This window comes from Rana temporaria, chromosome 11 (genome assembly GCF_905171775.1).
Source record: "Rana temporaria chromosome 11, aRanTem1.1, whole genome shotgun sequence".
In the NCBI taxonomy this organism is placed as follows: Eukaryota; Metazoa; Chordata; class Amphibia; order Anura; family Ranidae; genus Rana; species Rana temporaria.
In genome coordinates, this window is record NC_053499.1 from 28,652,137 (window position 1) to 28,673,551 (window position 21,415).

A 21,415-nucleotide genomic window follows, 5' to 3' on the forward strand; every position below is an offset into this window, starting at 1 on the left:
TCCAGACCCTTTAGGTCTGGTGTGGATTTTAAGGGGAACTCCCAAATTTGAAAAAAAATGGCGTGGAGCTCCCCCAAAATCCACACCAGACCCCTTATCCGAGCACGTAACCTGGCCGGCCGCAGAAAAGAGGGGGGGACGAGAGAGTGCCCCCCCTCCTGAACCTGTACCAGGCCACATTCCCTCAACATGGGGAGGGCCTCATCCCCACAACCCTGGCCGGTGGTTGTGGGGGTCTGCGGGCGGGGTCTTATCAGAATCTGGAAGTCCCCTTTAACAAAGATCCCGCCCCCCCCCCTATGTGAATTGGTAATGGGGTACATTGTACCTCTACCAATTCACTAAGAAAGTGTAAATAATAGTAAAAAAAACACACCCTTTACCACCCTTGAAATTTTGGGAAACTTTTAATACACCATTAGATACTTTGAAACATTTATACATTCATATATAAGCACTGGCATATGTCTGCCATTTTTAAGAGCTGTGATTTTATAAGCCCCTAGGGTGGCCAAAAATGCAGAGCACAGACAGGCAGACATTACCCATCCTCTGCTGTCCCAGGATCAACAGTTTTTTTTGTGACTCATTTGAGCCACAAAGTATTACTAAAGGCAAAACCTTTTTTTTTCAGCTTTGAATAGAGTGGAGAGGGATTAGAACACCTGTCAAATAGGGACGAGCCCGATGTTCGAGTCAAACATCGGGTGTTCGCCTGTTCGCCAAACAGCTAACAATTTGGGGTGCTCGCGGCAAATTCGAAAGCCACGGAACACTCTTTAAAAGTCTATGGGAGAAATCAAAAGTGCTAATTTTAAAGGTTAATATGCAAGTTATTGTCATAAAAAGTGTTTAGGGGACTGGGTCCTGCCCCTGGGGACATGTATCAATGCAAAAAAAGTTTTAAAAACTGACCTTTTTTCAGGAGCAGTGTTTTTAATAATGCTTAAAGTGAAACAATAAAAGTGAAATATTCCCTAAAATTTCGTACCTGGGGGTATAGTATGCCTGTAAAGTAGTGCATTATTCCTGTGTTTAGAACAGTCCCTGCACAAAATGAAATTTCTAAAGGAAAAAAGTCATTTAAAACTACTCGCGGGCCTGTCAAGTTATTACTGCTGTCTGTAACCCAAATAGGGAGATTCACTCTCTCTGTTGTCCTGTTTCCTGTTATCACCAAGAGTGAAAGTGAAAGGAAATCCCACATTTGTGTTGCACTAGAACAGGAATAGGGGGAAAACTTCCAATGGGGACACTGGTTCTGGTGTCCCTGTTAACAACCAGGAATTTCACTCATGTTGAAGGGGTTTTCCCTCATTACCTGTTGTGGCAATGAGGCAGCAAGTAAACGGAAATCTCCCCATTGGTATAAAGATGGTAAAAAAAAAAAAAAAAAAGCTGTTATACTCTTTTTTTAAAGTTTTGGCTTTAGTTCTACTTTAATACCTGACTTCCATTGTGTGTTCTTGCAACAAACAAATCTTTAACCACTGAGCCTATCCAACTGTACTGCAAATGATCTTTCCTTCTCTAACCCGCACTAAAATAATGACTGTTCAATGGATGCTATGTGGACTGCGCCTCAACATGCCTTATGATTAATTTAACAAACCATCTTTTTATAATGATCTGCATCGAAAACCTTCCACAGAGCATTTTTCGGGAAGCTCACGGACACTTCCATAACCTCTCATTGGCAGAATTTTCTTTGCTTTTTCTCATGGTCTCACATGACCAGGAACCAAGTTCTCATTCCCTGCTGAATAGACTAAGAAAGTTTCTGAGCATACTTTTAAGTTGTAAAGATTTTGTTCCCTTGGTGTTCCACAGGCAAAGGCTAAAGCTGCTTAGAAGCATTGCAGAAACATTAGGATGCTATTTTAAGGCTGCCTGTACAGTTCTTCCTTTAGAGCATAAAACCACCTGCGATTTCAGCTTTTGGATGAGGTTTAGAAGTAGAAAACAGTTTGGTCTTGTAAAAATTCAACTTTTTAAACTAGAAGTGTAAAAAATATGTACTTTAACAAACACATGTTACTTCCATATAGTTAGCAAACTGACAGTAGGAACAGAATGTAGGCAACAAGATGTGCACCCTTCCATATCTCCAATGTTCTTCATCAATAGAACTAAGATAGTTCCTAAACTTGGGGTGCCCAAATGTGGCAATTCACACACTCCTGAATAGGTCATAAGCTGGTATGACCCATACTGCCTCCTTATTGATCAGTGAGGCTGTCCATCACAGTATTGGCCCAGTTTGCCAATATGCAAATTCCAGTTCTTATATAATACCATTCTTCCACTTCGCTGTTGGTCCTACACAGTGATAGGTGATCTTGCTGGCTAACAGGAAGCTCTTGATTTTGTAATAAATTATTTCATGCTGTTTAATCTAGTCTACTGGGAAGTTAATTTGTCCTTCACAATGCTGTCTGCTTGTTCCATGCCTTCAGAAACACCAACACCATCTTAAGCAGAAACTGCATTCTGGATTAGATGCTGCCTCTCTGCTGGACCTTTACTATGATGGGTGATCTTGCTGACAAATAGGAAGCTCCTGCTTTTATAATTAACTCTTTCTAGCTTATTAAAAAATAATCAGTTATTGTGTTTAAACTAGCCTCCCAGGCGATCAATTTATCCTGCACAAGGATGTCTCCTGCTCCATGCCTCCAGAAAAGCCAACACCGTCTTAACTAGACATGTGCACACTGAAATATTTAGTTTCGGAATTTCGTTTTCGTCCGAAAAATAAATGTATTTAGTTACTCCCGAAATTCGTTTTTATTTATTTAGTTTCGTTATAAAATGCATTTGTCCGAAAATCTGAATTAATTAAGGTTGAATCTGTCGAATCTGTCAATCTGTGAAGGCTTATGGTGTCTGTCGAATGTTCTAAGAAGATTCAACGGAGCTAAACTGTACGATGCCGCAATCATACATTTCCCGTCGAATGTTCCGCCTTCAAGCTATAGAAGAATTCTAATGTTGTATGACACTAGTAATAAATATATTTATAAATTATTATTACTAGTCAACCAACATTCAAATTCTTCTATAGCCTATGGGCCGAGCATTTGACAGGAAATGTACAATTGCGGCGTCGTACAGTTTAGCTGGTTGTCGAATCGGCTTAGAACTTTCGACAGACACCATAAGCCTTCAATGACAGATTCAACGTTTGTATGTTTTTCGCTGCTTCGTCGAATCTTCGTCGTTCATGTCGAATGGTCTACCCCAACACTGTCACTATAATATCGAATCTTTTCTCTCTATGTTGAATCTTTCCTCTCTATGTAGAATAATCTTGGACTAATAGAGTTAGGTTAGGCACATTCGACCGCAAGTTCGATATACACAGATTGCTATTGTCAGCGTCATGTCGAATCTCCTATCTATATCGAACTGTTGTAGCAACAAAAACGAAAATAAAGCATTTTTTTATGTCGGATCTTTTGGATTTCTGGTTAAAATGGTGTTGGCCCCATCAGTCAGTTATCCTTTGGTCCAAAAATGTAAAACTTGCTTTAAAATTAAACTGATGGACTGATAACTGATAGGTCAAAACCGATGGTTAGTAAGTAAAAGCATCGGTTCAAAACCCGCGCATGTTCAGAATCAAGTCGACGCATGCTTGGAAGCTTTGAACTTCGTTTTTTTCAGCACGTCGTTGTGTTTTACGTCACCGTGTTGGACTCGATCGGATTTTGAACTGATGGTGTGTAGGCACATCAGACCATCAATCCATCAGACCATCAGACCATCAGTCCGTTTTCATCAGTTTGGACTGATCGTGTGTACAAGGCCTTACTCTTTTAAGCCTCGTACACACGATCAGTCCATCTGATGAGAACAGTCTGATGGACCATTGTTATAGCTTAACCAATGAAGCTGACTGATGGTCCGTCGTGCCTACACATCATCAGTTAAAAAAACGATCGTGTCAGAACGCGGTGACGTAAAACACAACGACGTGCTGAAAAAAACGAAGTTCAATGCTTCCAAGCATGCGTCGACTTGATTCTGAGCATGCGTGGATTTTTAACCGATGGTTGTGCCTACTAACGATCGTTTTTTTTTCCCATCGGTTAGGAATCCATAGGTTAAATTTAAAGCAAGTTGGATTTTTTTTAACCTATGGTTAAATAACCTATGGGGCCCATACACGATCGGTTTGGACCGATGAAAACGGTCCATCAGACCGTTGTCCTCTGGTTAACCTTTCGTGTGTACGAGGCCTAACACAGTCAGTGTTGGTGGGAGAAAGCCTCCTACAGCGTTATTGTCTTCTGCCGGTGGGGGTGGTGGGGGGGGTTTAGGCTTCTTGGCTGTCAGAATACAATGATTACTGCGAGGGGCTATAGCCGCTGGTAGTAATTGCATGTAGACAGATCTGACAGGCTGGTTGTACACAAGTCGATGAATCGACTTGGGTTCAATCAGCCTGCCTATACATGGATCAAAATGTGTCCAGTCCCCGCCGAACTGGCAGAATTTTGATACATGTACAGGTGGCTTAAAGCGGAGCTCCACCCAAAAGGGGAAGCTCCACTTGTCTGCCTCCTCCCTCCCTCCGCTCACACATTTGGCATCTTTTGGGGGGTATCTGGTTTTAATAGATACCCGCTCCTACTTCCGGCTCAGGTTTGCCCCCCTCCTTCCCCTTGCAGCCTACCAATTCACAAACCGGAGCACTATTTGCGCATGCACAGTGGGAAACCGGCTGTGAAGCCGCAAGGCTTCACTGCCGGTTTCACTTAGAAAAGATGGCATCCTAAACACGTGAGAGCCGATTCAAGAATCAGTTGGGGTAAGGACACCGCTGGATCCCTGGACAGGTAAGTGCCCTAATAGTAAAAGGCATCAGCTACAGAATTTGAAGCTGCTGACTTTTAATTGTTTTGGAGGGGTGCCGGAACGCCTCCTTAAGATGAGAGCAGGGGTCTTTATGCTGCGGGCATAACAGAAGAACATCCACCTCTATGATACCACATATATGTATTGCACCATTGACAGGAGTGTCATAGTTTGAGGCTGTCCCTGAAAAACCTAGACAGCACCCCAAGGTGCCTTGGCAACCTGGTTGAAAAAGGCTGGCTTAGGTGGTAATCTCAAATCTTCCAGCCAATACAATTGTTAGGTTTACATAACCTTTATTTTTTTACCTGTTACCTTCAAAGTGAATATATATTTTCTAAACGTTATAGAAGCAGAGTATATGAGACAAAAAATTGGAAAAAGTGTTATGTGGGCATAGGAGTTCCGTCAGTTGATATCAGCTTATTTGCTGTTGCTTGGGAAACGGCACAAAAGCTGATGAAAAGAATTGCTTATGAATATGTTTATGTGTTCTGGAGACACAATGCACAAAACTGCAGTGTCAGCTTTTGCTTTATTTTTTCATTTTCTACCTGCTTTTCAAAGACGCTGCACAGTCAGAAGGTATATGTATCAAACACTCCGCTGAACAATCCATCCAGTTTATGAATTGTTCAGTATAATTATCCCCAGGAGCAAATATAATGATTACGCAGCATGCATTGCTGCATCTATGTATATTGTAGAGCCACAGGTAGCATATAATAGCTCATAGAACTGACATGTAAATACAACTCCTCCTTGTTGGCTAGAAAGAAGCAATGTAAATATTGCATAAGCACTATTGTGTTACAATCTGATCGTACAATCAATTGCATATTGTACAATCAGTGGCGGCCCGTCCATTAGGGGTGCTGGCTCCCTAATCCATGCGCCCGGCCCCTAATCTACATGCAGGGCGCCAGACGCATGCATCCTAAGGGTTTTCTTTTTTCTTTAGAGGCCTGTGGTTAGAGCCAGAGGCTCTAGTTGGCTTCAAAAAAGGGTGGGCTCGGGGCGCAGAGCACTACGCCCTGAGCCCACCCAGTTCTGTGGGGATAGCGAGTTAATATTTACTATGGTCTTCCTGATTCTCCTCCCAGCCAATCAGCAAGTTGGTCCTGAGACTTGATTGGCCGAGAGGAGAAGCTATTGTATTGGCCGCCTCACCGAGGGAAGGATGTCTTGATTGCGCCCCCCCAAAATATACAGTACCAGCCACCACTGTGTACAATTAAATCAATTGTAAAATCAATTGTACAATCACAATTGCCAACACGCATGTAGTACAAGGACTGGCCTAATTGGATACAAATGGATTAAATAGATCACGTTGGTCTTCAAATTACATTTCCTTTGTCAGGAATGGATGTGGGATTTTGGATGATGCATATTGGATAAATACAACAAATAAATATGAAAATATAGGCCTGATCAAACCCCAGTCAAATGGACCATACAAGCAGGGCTGGACTGGGACAAAAATTTGGCACTGGAGTTTATCCAGACCGGCCCACTTTAATTCAATAAAATGCTGCCCCCACCCCCCGAAAAATCACGCCCACCAAAAGGCCCCTACATCCATTATTGTAATTCATGAGAGGGTGAGAAAGAGGGAGAGAAGGGGGTGAGTGTAAGAAAAAGAGTCAGTGTAAAAGAGAGGGGGTGAGTGTAGGACCCCTTTTTACATTGAGGCGTTTTTTAGGCGCTTTTGGGTTAAAAATAGCGCATGTAAAGCGACTGAAAAACACTTCCGCTGCAGTCCCAGTGTGAAAGCCAGGGCGTTACAAAAAGTCCTCCAAGCAGCATCTCTGTTTTAAAAAAACATACGTCAAATACGTGGGGTCACAGTAAATTTGGATAAAACACGCCCACATCAAACACATTTGAATTAGTCGGGCTTACGCCGGACCACATACGTTACGCCGCCGTAACATAGGACGCAAGTTCTTTCTGAATACGGAACTTGCGCCCTAATTTACGGCGGCGTAACGTATCTGAGATACGTTACACCCCACGGATAGATACACCAATGTATCTGAATCCGTCCCTATAACTTTTGCGCAAACCAATCAAAAAACGCTTATTGCGATTTTTTTTACGAAAATATGTAGAAGAATACGTATCGGCCTAAACTGAGGAAAAAACATTTTTTTTAATATATTTTTTGGGGGATATTTATTATAGCAAAAAGTAAAAAATATTAATTTTTTTCGAAATTGTCGCTCTATTTTTGTTTATAGCGCAAAAAATAAAAACTGCAGAGTTGATCAAATACCACCAAAAGAAAGTTCTATTTGTGGGGGAAAAAAGGACACCAATTTTGTTTGGGAGCCACGTCGCACGACCGCACAATTGTCAGTTAAAGCAACGCAGTGCCGAATCGCAAAAAGTGGCCCGGTCATTGACCAGCAATATGGTCCGGGGCTGAAGTGGTTAAATGTAACCATAAAGCTACACTTAGGCCACGTACACACGTCCTTCAGACCAAAGTTTTAGAACTTGCTTTAAAATCGGACTGATGGACGCCTGACCGTCGGTCAAAACCGATGGTTAGTACACAAAAGCATCGGTTCAAAACCCGCGCATGCTCAGAATCAAGTCGACGCATGCTTGGAAGCATTGAACTTTGTTTTTTTCAGCACGTCGTGTGTTTTACGTCACCGCGTTCTGATCCGATCGGTTTTTGAACTGATGGTGTGTACGCACATCAGACCATCAGTCTGCTTCAGCGGTGAACCGATGAAAACCGTCCGTCGGACAATTCTCATCTGATGGATCGATCGTGTGTATGCGGCCTTAGAGGCGCCTCTCTTCTCTTTTATACTCAGTTGTGACATGATGCTACTTGTAGTATATCAAGACATCGCTTGTATATCAAGTCAAAATTTATAAAAACATTTTGCTTTTCTTGCAAAACGCTCTCATTCCAAGTTACTCTCAAACCAAGGTTTTACTGTAACTGCTTTTCATGGTCCCCTAGGCATAAACACACTGTTAACTCTTGCAGTGAAGATGCAGTACTATTTTAGTTTAAATGAGTTCAGCTTTAAAAGACTGTAAACAGTGAATGCCAAATACACAAAAAAAAAGTGATTTAGGGTTTACATGCACTTTAAATGTTAGCTGCAAAGGTTACTCTGTCACCTTCACAACACTGACTGCTGTTGACAGGTATAAAGTGCAGCCATAGAGAAGAGCCAATAAAAATAGCAAACTTAAAAAAAAAATACGAAATTGCCTTTACATTTACTGTAATGATTTCTTTCCTCTGCAGTGACCAAGAAGTACAGTTTCGGGAAGATGGCATTTTCTCTTCAGCGGTCTATTCTTTTTTCCCATTGTTTCGTTCATTGGCTTGTGCCTCCTCCTAGATTGCAGGATATCGGCACCAGGCAATTTTGTAGATAATAAAAGTGGAGGCGTTTCACTAATTTAAAAAAATCTAGTAATAGATCTCATATTCTAGCAGGGATACTTAAAGTGACACTAAACTCTTCAATTCAAGTATGTATTCTCAACTACTTGCCAATTGCCAACGTATATAAATGTGATTTGTCACAGCAGAAGCTGATCTGCGGGTGCCAGTGAATTGATGTCCATCAGCACCCACCAATAATCAGGAAAATATACTATTTAGCTAGATTCAGGTAGGGCGGCGCATCTTTCAGGCGGCGTAGCATATCATATTTACGCTACGCCGCCGTAAGTCAGAGAGACAAGTGCTGTATTCACAAAGCACTTGCCTCCTAACTTACGGCAGCGTAGCGTAAATGGGGCCAGCGTAAGCGCGCCTAATTCAAATGAGGATGGGGGGGCGTGTTTTATGTAAATGATTGGTGGCCCGACGTGATTGACGTTTTTTACGAACGGCGCATGCGCCGTCCAAGTACATATCACAGTGTGCATTGTTTCAAAGTACGCCGCAAGGACGTATTGGTTTCGACGTGAATGTAAATTACATCCAGCCCCATCCACGGACGACTTACGCAAACTACGTAAAAATTTAAAATGCGCATTATGAGCCGGGGGTGAAGCTTTTGTCATACGTCAATCACTTAGTCTCTGAATAGGAACGCCCACTCCCGTGGGATTCACTACCCGGAAGCCGGGGGGAAAATACCTATACTACGGTATGTAAACCGAAAAAAAAAAAAAAACAGCATACTGTACATGTCGGCAGTATGCTGGATTGAATGGTAAATACTTGTTTTTAGGGTGAACCTCCACCTATCTGTACCGAGATAGCACAGCTGCGCCCACCCTTCGGAACTTTGGTTTGAGGACCAAAATACTCTGATTTCTATATATCAGGTTATGATAGTAGCAAGAAATATACAGCTAAATTAAAATATTTTTTTTTGTTTTACTATTTTGGGACAGTTTTCCTTTGATGATAATAATAAATAAAAAAAAAAAAACAGGAGACATCCATTACCATTTACCATCAAATGAAAGTCTGATTTGTCCTGAAAAAAAACAAGGTATAATCCACCTGGAGGCAAAAATTTTATCCTTAGGTGCAAAGGGGTTAAATAAATGATCTAAAGTTACAATCGTATCCCAACTATTGATCGAAATCCACTTCCCTGTGTGTGGTATATCAATTGAGTAGATTGTCAATTATAGATTATATTTATTATATACAGTAATAACAATTATATAATTTATCAAAGCATGTATGACCACCATTAGGTTTATAAATTTAGCACAAATAATTTCAGCTTCAATGTCCCTGGCATGCCATTTTCCCACAACTACCTTGCTAATCCAGCACCTTTTTAAATGAAGACTTTCATAATGAACCAGTCAAAGTACGACCTTGAAGATTTGTGTCAAAGAATCATTAAACTACAGGCAGCTGTCATTGTATACCCTAGCTAGCCGGCTTGTTTGTCTTAAAAAAAACTCTCAAGGTTACCTAATAGACTCAGAAAGTTTAGTCACTTTACTGGTATCCCATGACAATAATAAAATGTAATTGGAAATACTTAAGATAAAATATTAGTGAATTATGAAGGAACTTGGCATGGCTGCCGCATCTATACTTCTTTGCTGTCAGATCATTTGCATCAATTATTGTTTGCTGCAGTTTTTTGAGAAAAAAATTAAAGAAAATCATCAGCAAGCTATTATTAAGTAAGATAATTACACGATAGGCAACAAATATATCTGTTATGCACTACTACGGTGGCAAACCAACATCTAATACTTTAATTAGTGTATTAGTTGTGGGAGATTGCAGAATGCTGACACATTACAATAAGCGATAATCTGTTACAATTCATCAAATCCAGTTAGGCTTTGGTGTACTTTGCATGTTATTAAAGTTTTGTAATTTTTTAATTGCTGTCATTAATAAATGTATAACCAGGATGTTTGTGCAAACCGTGACAATTCTAAGGCAATAGAAAAATGGAAGTCTTCTAATTATTATTGCCTCTACTGCCATCTTTGTAATTTACCATATATATGCATCTGCATTGTTTGGTTTTTAAAGCTGAACTCCATTCTTCCCCTTTCCCAATTCTGATACATTTTTGGCTATAATCCCTGTGACGGAGCATCCCACACTCTGCTTGAGTGCTTCCTTTATATACCGCTTCCTCCAATCTGAATATAGATATCAGATATTATAGCCACATATTACCAAGAACTAGGCAGGACTCGTTTGGCTGCAAAGCTGGAACTATTTATTCAAACACATATACAGAGAGATACACTCAGGCCCCGTACACATGACCGGTTTTCTCGGCAGAATCCAGCAAGAAACTCGATGGGAGATGTATTCTGCCGAGAAAACCGGTCGTGTGTACACTTTTCGCCGAGAAACCCGTCGGGAAACTCGTCGAGCCAAATAGAGAGCATGTTCTCTATTTCCTCGTTGGGCAATGGGAAAATTTGGCTCGACGAGTTTTCTGACAGCCGAACAAGGAACTCGATGAGAAAAACGATGTGTTTTGCCCGTCAAGTTTCTCAGTCGTGTGTACGGGGCCTCAGAGGACATCCCCCTTCTTTGCATAATGACGCAGGGGGGTAATCTACATTCAGGAACAAGAGACACAGGTATTCAAACTTTTCAATAGTTGACTGTTTTTGGGAGGGACAGCTGGAGAACCTCTCCCCTTTCACCACTAATCCACAAAGAACCCCTCCCGTTTCACCACTAAACCACATAGACATATACATCCCATAATAGGTTGCTCCCAAGGCAGACACAACAATAGAACAATGGGATACAGGCAATTAACAAACACATAACATCCCCCACCCCACCTCAATCCATCTTGCAATAGTCTCAGACAAAATGTGGGCGGAATGTCCACATTTCGTGATTTGTGTGGTTCAACACAAACCACACATATAGAACCCTGGGTAACAGGGGTAAAAGGAAATGCTAAGTCCAGTGTGGTTGTACGGCGAGTCTGATTAGTGCAGATCAGACTTGGGTTCTCGGTCACCAAGTACCCCTAATTGACACAGGATGACTTACACATAGGAGGGGGAGCTGGACAAGGAGTTTCCAGAGCTCTTCAAGGTAAGCTGGGTTCCACAAGCCCCCCGCCAAAAGTGACCCCCATCACAATCCCCCCTAAAGCTAGGTTCACATCTATGTGTGGTTGATGCATTTTTGCGGCACGTTATGCATTTTTTCCTGTACATTTAAAATTTTTGGATTTGGCCAACGGCAAGCTATTTGTTGATGTTGCTGAGTTGTCATGCAGGAAAGGCAGCAAAAAAGTCTCACAAGCGTGTCAAAATCGCATGTACTTTTGATGTGATTCCGATGTCTAATGAATCAAAAATGCAAGATACTGTATGCAAAAGTCCCTGCACCTTTCAAAAAATGCATTGCAGGAAACTGCATAGATTTGAATCATAATTGGCTTCAGGGGAGAGGACAGCCGACCAAGGATCCCCCATAGTATGTCTATGGGTGACGTCACAGCCCAGACATTTTAGCCTTTGTCAGCACTCTCTCCTCTCCCCTGAAGCTGGCTGCTGATTAGATCACATGACCATACTGAGAATAGACAAGTATCAGGCCTCGTACACACAACCAAGTTTCTCGGCAAAAAACAGCAAGAAACTTGCTGTTTTTTTTTTTTTTTCGGAGGAAACCGGTCGTGTGTACACTTTTTCGACGAGGAAACTGTCGAGGATCTCGTCGAGCCATAAAGAGAGCATGTCTTCTTTTTCTTAGACGCAATGGAGAAATTTGGCTCGCTGAGATCCTCGACAGCCTAACAAGGAACTCGACGAGCAAAACGATGTGTTTCGCCCGTCGAGTTTCTCGGTCGTGTGTACGAGGCTTAAGTCTTCCTTCTACAGGGTAGTTAGAATAGGAATTTGAAGGGGGAAGGAGCTGCTGTAAGCTTAGTTAGATCTAGGCTGGAATCCCACTTTAGGAGTGAAGTTAACAAAATTATTTTCACATTGAGACCCATCTACCAAAACTGGGTCACAGTCCCCCAAACTATAGCAAATGCAAATATCTAAACTAAGCAATAGAAAGAGTTGTCAAAGGGCTCAGCAGAAAAGTGGGGTAAACATGCAGGCAAAAGGTCAGGACAAAGTCATAAAATAGTTAACATTTTATTTTCTACTCTAAATAGGCCAACTTTTTCTGTCACTGATTGTATGAAAAAGCCTGCAATTAAAATCAATGCCTTTTGCCTTTAGTACAAACATGTGTAAAGACCTGGCAGCCTAAACAGATGGTGAGCAGGTTTTAAGCCTTCCGCCAGTGTGATGATAATAGCGTTGTGAACACAGCACATCGTTTGTATTCATTATTTTTAACATGCTATGGGAGAATGCAAAACTTTTCCTGCATAGAGTTATGTAGACAGAACTTTAAAGATGCACATGGCAGATTAGAACCAATCTGTCACTATTAGCAAGATTCCGGGACATAGATCTGCATTTGTTCATCATCTTCTCCAGGCATACTTGTTATTTGGGGATTTGACTCAGTGCAAACAGAAGTTTTGGCTTTAAAGGGTTAGTTCACCTTTACTTACTTATCACAAAAAATTCCCTATGTCCTTAAAGTGGAGGTCCAGTCAAAACCTAACTAGGCTGCTCCCACCCCTACTTTAAGCCCTATACTAAAAACCCTGTAGAGAATGTGGCCCTTTGTTTGCCTTTATCTGACCCTTTCCTTCCACTAGCACCAAAGATGGAGCACTATTCCTCCCACTGATACCAACAGTGAGGCACTATTCCTGCCACTGATACCAACAGTGAGGCACTATTCCTGCCACTGATACCAACAGTAAGGCACTATTCCTGCCACTGATACCAACAGTGAGGCACTATTCCTGCCACTAATACCTTCAGTGAGGCACTATTCCTCCCACTGATACCAACAGTGAGGCACTATTCCTTCCACTGATACCAACAGTGAGGCACTATTCCTGCCACTGATACCAACAGTGAGGCACTATTCCTCCCACTGATATCAACACTAAGGCACTATTCCTGCCACTGATACCAACAGTGAGGCACTATTCCTGCCACTAATACCTTCAGTGAGGCACTATTCCTCCCACTGATACCAACAGTGAGGCACTATTCCTTCCACTGATACCAACAGTGAGGCACTATTCCTGCCACTGATACCAACAGTGAGGCACTATTCCTCCCACTGATATCAACACTAAGGCACTATTCCTGCCACTGATACCAACAGTGAGGCAGTATTCCTGCCACTAATACCTTCAGTGAGGTACTATTCCTGCCACTAATACCAACAGTGAGGCACTATTCCTGCCACTGATACCAACAGTGAGGCACTATTGCTCCCACTAACACCAATGATGTAATTCTTTTACTCCTACTGACCACCAAGCTTATGGCATTGTTTACTCCCACTGATGCTCGGCATTTTCTACTCCCACCAGCCGGCCCTCCTACAGTTTGAAAGGCGGTATATTAGCCCTTTGTTTCGAAAGTTTGGAGATCCTTGCTGTAGGGGAAAGATGTCTATACTTTCTATTCCGAGGGCGTTCTGGTCCAGTCATGTGATTGGATCGTCAAATAAAGCTTGCCATGCTCCTATCAGAGTTCCTGCCTATCAGCTTACTTCTTCTAACTAATCCAGTATCTGAACATTACTTTAGATATGTTTTTAAACCAACTAACTCCAAGTTGTGTGGTGCCCCTTCCATCCTGTGATGTAGGCCCTGAGCTTATTTTATTCCCTTCTTTTGTAGCTACAGGCCTATCTATCTGACTGTAAAGACTTATTTAGATCTACCAACAACTACTATATGTACTGCAAGATGCCCGCCTCTTCCAGTTTCTTGAACAAGTTTCTTACTGCACACGTGTAGTAAGCCCAAGATTGCCGATGCTTGTGCAGTGCCGGACATTTCCATGAAGCCTCATAGGATGGGTGATGTGAATATCCCAGGAGGCTTATAATGCCTAGCATGAGAATTGTAGGGCCAGGATCTACTGAAAGTGTATTAAAGAAAAAAAAGAAGGGGGTAGAGGGGAAAAATACAAGTACCTTTAGGAGGGTGAGGGTCCGTTTTAACATAAGGAAGTGCTCTGTAGTCCAGCAGGGGGGAACTGGGGTGGGCTATCAACACAGGACCCAGTTCAGCCGTTTAAGACTGAAAAAAAATGTATTGTATTTTCCTACAACCTATAACCCAGGCATAGTCCGTTAATCATTTGCAACCTCCAACTGTCTCCCCCTCCATCAATCCATCCGCAGTGAATACGCAGCCATTTTCCACACGTGTACTCGCTTCATTATCCACAAAGAGCACATTTCAAAACAATTTAGAGAATTAATAAGGCAATCATAAAAACACTTAAGCAAATTAACCTTTGCATTCAGAACACATGCTCAAGCAAGTCGAGCAGACGATAAGAAAACCCTTGCTTCTTATGCATTTGCAATCGAGGTTGCTGGATGCCATTGTCTGTAATACAACGTTGGCCTGGTAAGCAGGACGTTATAATACAAGGCACAGGCAGTACAGCACAACATGACAAGTTCTATTCCTGTTCACAGAGCCCGGCCAAGAAACTGTGAGGTCCTGGCTTTCAACTCTGGACTTGGAAGGCGTGGACAGCTTAATCACTGAATTGTCACGATAGCACGGTGCCGTGCAGAAATATATCAAGATTTATGGCTTTCCAATTGCATTTTAACAGAAAGCCTAACTGTAATGTGCAGGATATTTGGTAAAAGTATTACCAACTTAGGCAGACATTAATTTGGTAATTCTATATTGCTGGGAAATAAAAAGTGGACATCTGCTTATGACCGCCTCCTATAGAACAACAAGCTCAGGGCTTATTCTGTTTCATATGCCAAAGTAGAAGTAAAAGTTTGGTAAGAGACGATTTGCACTTTTCAGTCTGTTACAGCGTGACGAATGTGCTATCTCCATTACAAACGCTACTTTTTACCGAAGGTGCGCTCCCGTCTCATACTTTATTCTGAGCATGCGCGGGTTTCTTAGCATACACACGATCGTGTTTCTCATGGAAAACCAGCCCGACAAGAAACACGACAAGGAAATTGAGACTCCCATCAAGGAAAAAGAGAACTTGTTCTCTTTTTTCCTCGTCGAGTTCCTCGACAGTTTTCTCGATGAAAAGCGTACACACGACCGTTTTCCTTGGCAAAAAAGCTCTGCCACCAAGTTTCTTGATGGATTCTGTCGAGGAAAACGGTCGTGTGTACGAGGCCTCCGAAAACAAATCCTTTGTGAAAGACAAAGACAGGTCAAATATGTTGCAATTATCCTTCCTTCAACAATGGATTGAAGGAAAGACATTTTTTGGATTCCCCCATCAACACAGTCAGTGTTGATGGGGGAATCCCACTAACTGAGCTATTGTATTGACAGCAGGGGAGGGGGGGTTTCCTTGCCGTCAGAATGCAATGATCACTGCTGGAGGCTAAAGCCTCTTGTACTGAAGTTTGATAGATCAACTTAATTACAGCCAGCCTGCCCATAGATGGATTGAAATTTCTCTGGTTCCTGCTGAACCGGCTCAATTTTAATCTCACTTTGGCCAGCTTAACACTGACTGAGCGAATATGGAAGACACATATTAGTGCACTAACTAGCACTAAATATGAGAGGACAGAAGGAGACATCAAATAAGTAAAGGAGTTGTAGTGGCCCTATAGCATCACTTGAGGTCAGCCTACTACAGAACAGGCCTAAAGAGTAACTCCAGCCAACGCTACCAGAGGATCTGCAACTTGTCCTCAAATTCAAGCTGCTGGCCGAAATTTTGTCTACAATTCTGTATTGCCTGGCCAGAAGGAACAGCAAAACACTGATCTCTCTGCTCTCAATTCCCTGTCAGTTTGTCCCTTGTTTATACACCTGTACATGCAGCAGAACCTGATTGGTTCCAAGTGCTGGCCCTCCTTCTCTTAGTCTTAAGCCTCGTACACACGATTGGATTATCCAACGGGAATTGTGTAATGACAGGATATTGTCAGAAAATCCAACCGTTTGTATACTCCATCAGACGCTTTGTCCGATGAAAATCCGATCGTGTGTGTAGCGCCTGGTTACTTCCAAGTACCGGTGCTATTGAAATTTGGAGGGTTATCAGAGTACTAATGACTCTGATCCAAATTACAATGTTCAAATAGGGTCTCTATTTCAGCTGTGCTGTGGGCTGATTCTGTTGTTGCTGGGGTGCTATCCAACCCCAGGGCGACGGGTGGCAGCAGCAGAGTCGAGACTCGGTGTTCTTTTTCAGCAGCCAACCAGGAGGGAGTGTCCTCGCTGGGCATGCTGGGAGAGGGTACTTATGGGACAGACGCCATTGAGTCTGGGTCTTCTTCTTCCAGTGTGGCACCCACCTTTAGGGTGACCACATCACAGCACCCCGGCATTATGGCCTACCTGGCCGGGGCGCGCGTGCCACGCAGTGTTCCTGGTTCCTGGACCATGTTGGTCCGGAACATTTGAGCAACGGCGGGGACCCAGTGATCGACTGGGTTCCCACTTTTGAAGATCCCAAGCGGTATAGCTGTTCGGTGGGGAGTCCGTCAGAGGAGCACCAATGAGAGGCTGGCGGTCCAAAAGGATTTCAACAAACCACCGGGGATCAATGTAGCCGGACACTGAAGGGTTGATCACCTGTCAGTCAGTACCTGGGTGACGTTAAGAAGGAGATCCAGGCGCAATTCCTCTGAGGAGGATTGCCTCCGCATTTGCAATCAGAGAGGGCCTGTGGCAGAGGTGTCTCCCTGAAGTCCATTCCAGGAGGGTCTGTGGCAGAGACTTTTCCTCAAATCCAAATTCATTCCACGGAGGGTCCCTGCTTATAACTTTATTATTTCTATGTATTAGTGTCTATTAAGCCAACACTCATCTTAACAAGGTTTTGTGTCACTTTCTTCTCATATTCATCTCAGTAAAATAGAGGTATCTGTGCAGAGAGCAGAGCCAGGAAAATGACTTTCTGTCTGATGGTCAGACCTTTGATGGCTTACTTCTTCTAGAAATCAATTTTAGAAGCAGCTGATGTATTCTAATTAAAATCTAAAGCTAGTCCTTTGTCAGGAGTCATATGAAATATCAGTTTTGGGTTGAAATAACTCTTAAAGAAGTTTTGCTCAGTAAATGAAAGCAGAACTCTAGATTCAGCCCAAAAAAAAATAAAAGATTTCCACAATCATGCTGTAAATGCGGTATGAAGTAATACATTTGGTTGATTTACTGAAACTGGAAAGTGCAATATCTGGGCCGCTGTGCATGGTAGCCAATCAGATTCCGACTTCAACTTCTTCAATTAAACTTTGACGAAAACAACCCGGAAGCTGATCGGTGTCTATGCAGAGCTGCCCGGGATTTTGCACACTCCAGTTTTAGTAAATCAACTCCATTGCTGTAATAATGTTTTGTACCTTCTGGGATCTTCCAAAGTACTCAACACACAAAGCAACAGGTCTATTGAAGCAGTAGTTCCCAAACTGCGGCCCAAAACTCAGCTCTTGGGGTGCTATTCTTCCTATTAACACCAATGATGAGGCATTATTCCTCCCGCTGACACCAACTATGGGATGTAATTCCTCCCACTAACACTAATGATGGATGCAAGTCCTGCTACTAATGCCAGTGATGGGGCACAGGTCTTCCAATTTGCACCAATGGGCACATATTCCTTCCACTAAAATCAACAAAGTAGCACTATTTCCACCACTAACACCAATGATAGGTACAACTCCTGCCATTGATACCAGTGATGTGGCACAATTCTTCCCAATGACACCAACAATGGTGCATTATTTCTTCCACCAAGATCAACAATTTAGCAGTATTTCCACCATTGACACCAAAGATAGGTGCAATTCCTGCCACTAACACCAGTGATGGGACATAATTCTTCTCATTGATACCAACAATGTGATCAATATTAAAGCACTATTTCCACCACTGACACCAATGATAGGTACAACTCTTGCTATTAATACCAGTGATGGGGAACAATACTTCCCAGTGACACCAACAATGGGACATTATTCCTTCCACTTAGGCCTCGTACACACGAGGGGACATGTCCGATGAAAACGGTCCGCGGACCATTTTCATCGGACATGTCCGCTCGGAGATTTCTGTCTGATGAATGAATGAATGAATGAAAAACTTATATAGCGCGGCACATGCGAACTGAATCGCCTCTGGGCGATGGTTGTACACACCATCAAACAGAATACGCGGTGACATGGCCGCGCCGTCGCCGCGATGATGACGCGGCGACGTGCGCGACCCTGGAAGGTCAATGCTTCCACGCATGCGTCGAATCACTTCGACGCATGCGAGGGCTTTCGGCCGAGCGGACATGTCCGGTGAGTCGTACAGACGTCCGAACATGTCCGACGGACAGGCTTCCAGCGGACATGTTTCTTAGCATGCTAAGAAACATTTGTCCGCTGGAAACCTGTCCGATCCGCCGGAAAATTGTCCGGTCGGCCGTACACACGACCGAACATGTCCGGAAACTGGTCCACCGGACCAGTTTCAGCGGACATTTTCGGTCGTGTGTACGAGGCCTAAGATCAACAATGTGGCACTATTTCCACTATTTTCTGCCACTGACACCAGTGATGGGGCAGAATTCTCATTGATACCAACAATTGGGTATTATTCATCCTACTGAGATTAATGATGAAGCACTATTTCTACCACTGACACCAATGATAGATATAATTCCTGCCACTGACACCAGTGATAGGGCATATTTCTTCCCAATTACGCCAACAATGAGACATTATTCTTTCCACTAAGACGAACAATGTAATAATTCTCCCACCACTGACACCTATGATAGGTGCAACGTCTGCCATTGACAGTTACCAGTGATGGGGCATAATTATTTCCATTGACACCAACAATGGGACGCTATTCCTCCCATTAACTTACTTACTAACTTACTCCCACTGATCACTTGCTCCTGAAACTCTGTTGCTGACTCTGGCTTGTGACCTAACCTTACCTCTTGCCTACTGTTCCAGTATCTTCTCTGCTCACCCGATACTGACCTTGGCCTGACTCTGCTCCTGGTTCCTGATTCTGTATTTCTGCTGCCCAGTTGTTGCCAACTCCTGCCTGCCTGCCTAATCACACATCTGAGATCCTGCATCTGCCAGTTTGCCTGCTGCACTGCCTTCAGCTTCGCATCTACTACAAGATTTTTCAACCTGGATCTCCATCAGGCACTTGTGCCACTCTGTGCCCTGTTTTACCCTGTCATCCATCCCAGTGGAAATGGGACAAGAGGTGTAAGGCCTCTTGTCAACTCAGCATTGACCAGGTATGTGACGCAGAAGGTTGCCTTTTTTCGGCGGGCCACCATTCAGGGAACACACTGCATCTTCTCAATAAATATAAAGTATTCTCTGTTTGGACAAGTTGGAGAGGTGGGGCAGTGATGTCACAATCTCCATCTTGTCCAATAAAAGAGCACTTTGCATTCCTTGAGAAAGTGCACAGTATTACCTGAATGGTGGCTGTGCCAAGCAGATGACCCTCTGTGTTCAGTAAGCAGAAGGGCAGTTGCTTGGCATTGTACCCGGAAGCACTGTTGTACCGGTGTCTAATACAATGATTCTAGCTTCCACGCGGAAACTTTTGATATGGCACACATATACTTACATTGGTCCAAGCTGGATCATCTATGTAAAACCTTTCATCCCTGGAATTCAGCTTTAAGACCAGAGCCAGGCTCTAGAGCTTGGGTGTGGGGATACAGAGGGGAATACTAGCTGAAAGGTCTTGTGGTTCCTACAGGGATTCAGCCTACCAAGAGGAATGCACTGGTGGTCTAATCACATAACAACTCTTGTTAAGTCAGTTCAGAATGAAAGAACTAAAAGCCCATATAGCTGTATGTTCAATACCCTTCAAATCTCAGTGGAAAAAAAACCCAGAGCAGTATGGGTCCATTAACATGAAAAGCCTGTACGAAGGATAGGAACAAAGCATTTGTGTTTACATCTGTTGTACATGTTGATCAATAACTCTCACGTCACCGCGCTGTGTGCTCACGGATGCACAGAAGAGCTTTTATGCATCCTTCTTAGAAGACATTTCCAGACAGATGTTTTCTTTTATGTAGATCTAGAACAACCTCTCTGCAATACGAGGCAGTCATTGGAGTCTGCTCACCATCAAGTAAAGTCTAATTGAATTGTTTGCCTGGTATTTAGGATCCTTAAGTAAACAACGAAGACATTTATCCTGAAAGCAGAGGCTCAATGCCAAAGTTGCATTTGTATCTTTTAATCCTGACTGTGCTACATTTATTCCTACAATATTCTACTGGATGCAGCAGTTTAAAACACACATCAGCCCCATTCAGAAGGGATTTGGATTCTTTGCACTGGAGTGTATCGCTAACAATGACGTCCAGGCCAACAGTTATAGAATACGTGAACTCAATAATTAAAACTAAACTCCCGGTTTGATCTTAATTGCATACTTACATTGGTCCAGCTTGGACCAATGCAAGGCTGGACATACAAAGTTGTTTTTTCTGGGCCAGATTCACAAAAGGGATACGACGGCGTATCTGCTGATACGCCGTCGTATCCCTGTTTCTATCTATGCGACTGATTCATAGAATCAGTTACGCGTAGATATCCCTAAGATCCGACAGCTGTAATAGTTTTACACTGTTGGATCTTAGGATGCAGTACCGCGGCCGCCGCTGGGGGGATTTTGCGACGTAAACCAGCGTCGGGTATGCAAATTAGCAGTTACGGCGATCCACAAAACTTTTTCCCGTCGTTACATCGCCGCAAGTGTTAGTTTGTCGTCGCAAAGATAGGGCCCCTTTTACAAAGTATAAACTTAGTACACCATGTAAAAGTATACCCGTCTTTCCCGCGTCGCTTTTGAAATTTTTTTTTAATTTTTCTTTTTCCCGGTGCAAGTCTTTTTTACCCGTCGCGATTCACAAAACCGCCTTGCGCCGGACGGATTTAGGATACACCGCCGCAAATTTCCAGGCAAGTGCTTTGTGGATCGGGCACTTAGCCATAAAATTTGCGGCGGTGTAA

At 42.9% G+C, this 21,415-nt stretch overlaps 1 protein-coding gene across 1 annotated transcript in view; it reads right to left on the reverse strand.

The window, feature by feature from the left end:
* Window positions 1-21,415, reverse strand: part of SPON1 (spondin 1) — a 343,817-nt gene that overhangs the window by 107,341 nt on the left and 215,061 nt on the right.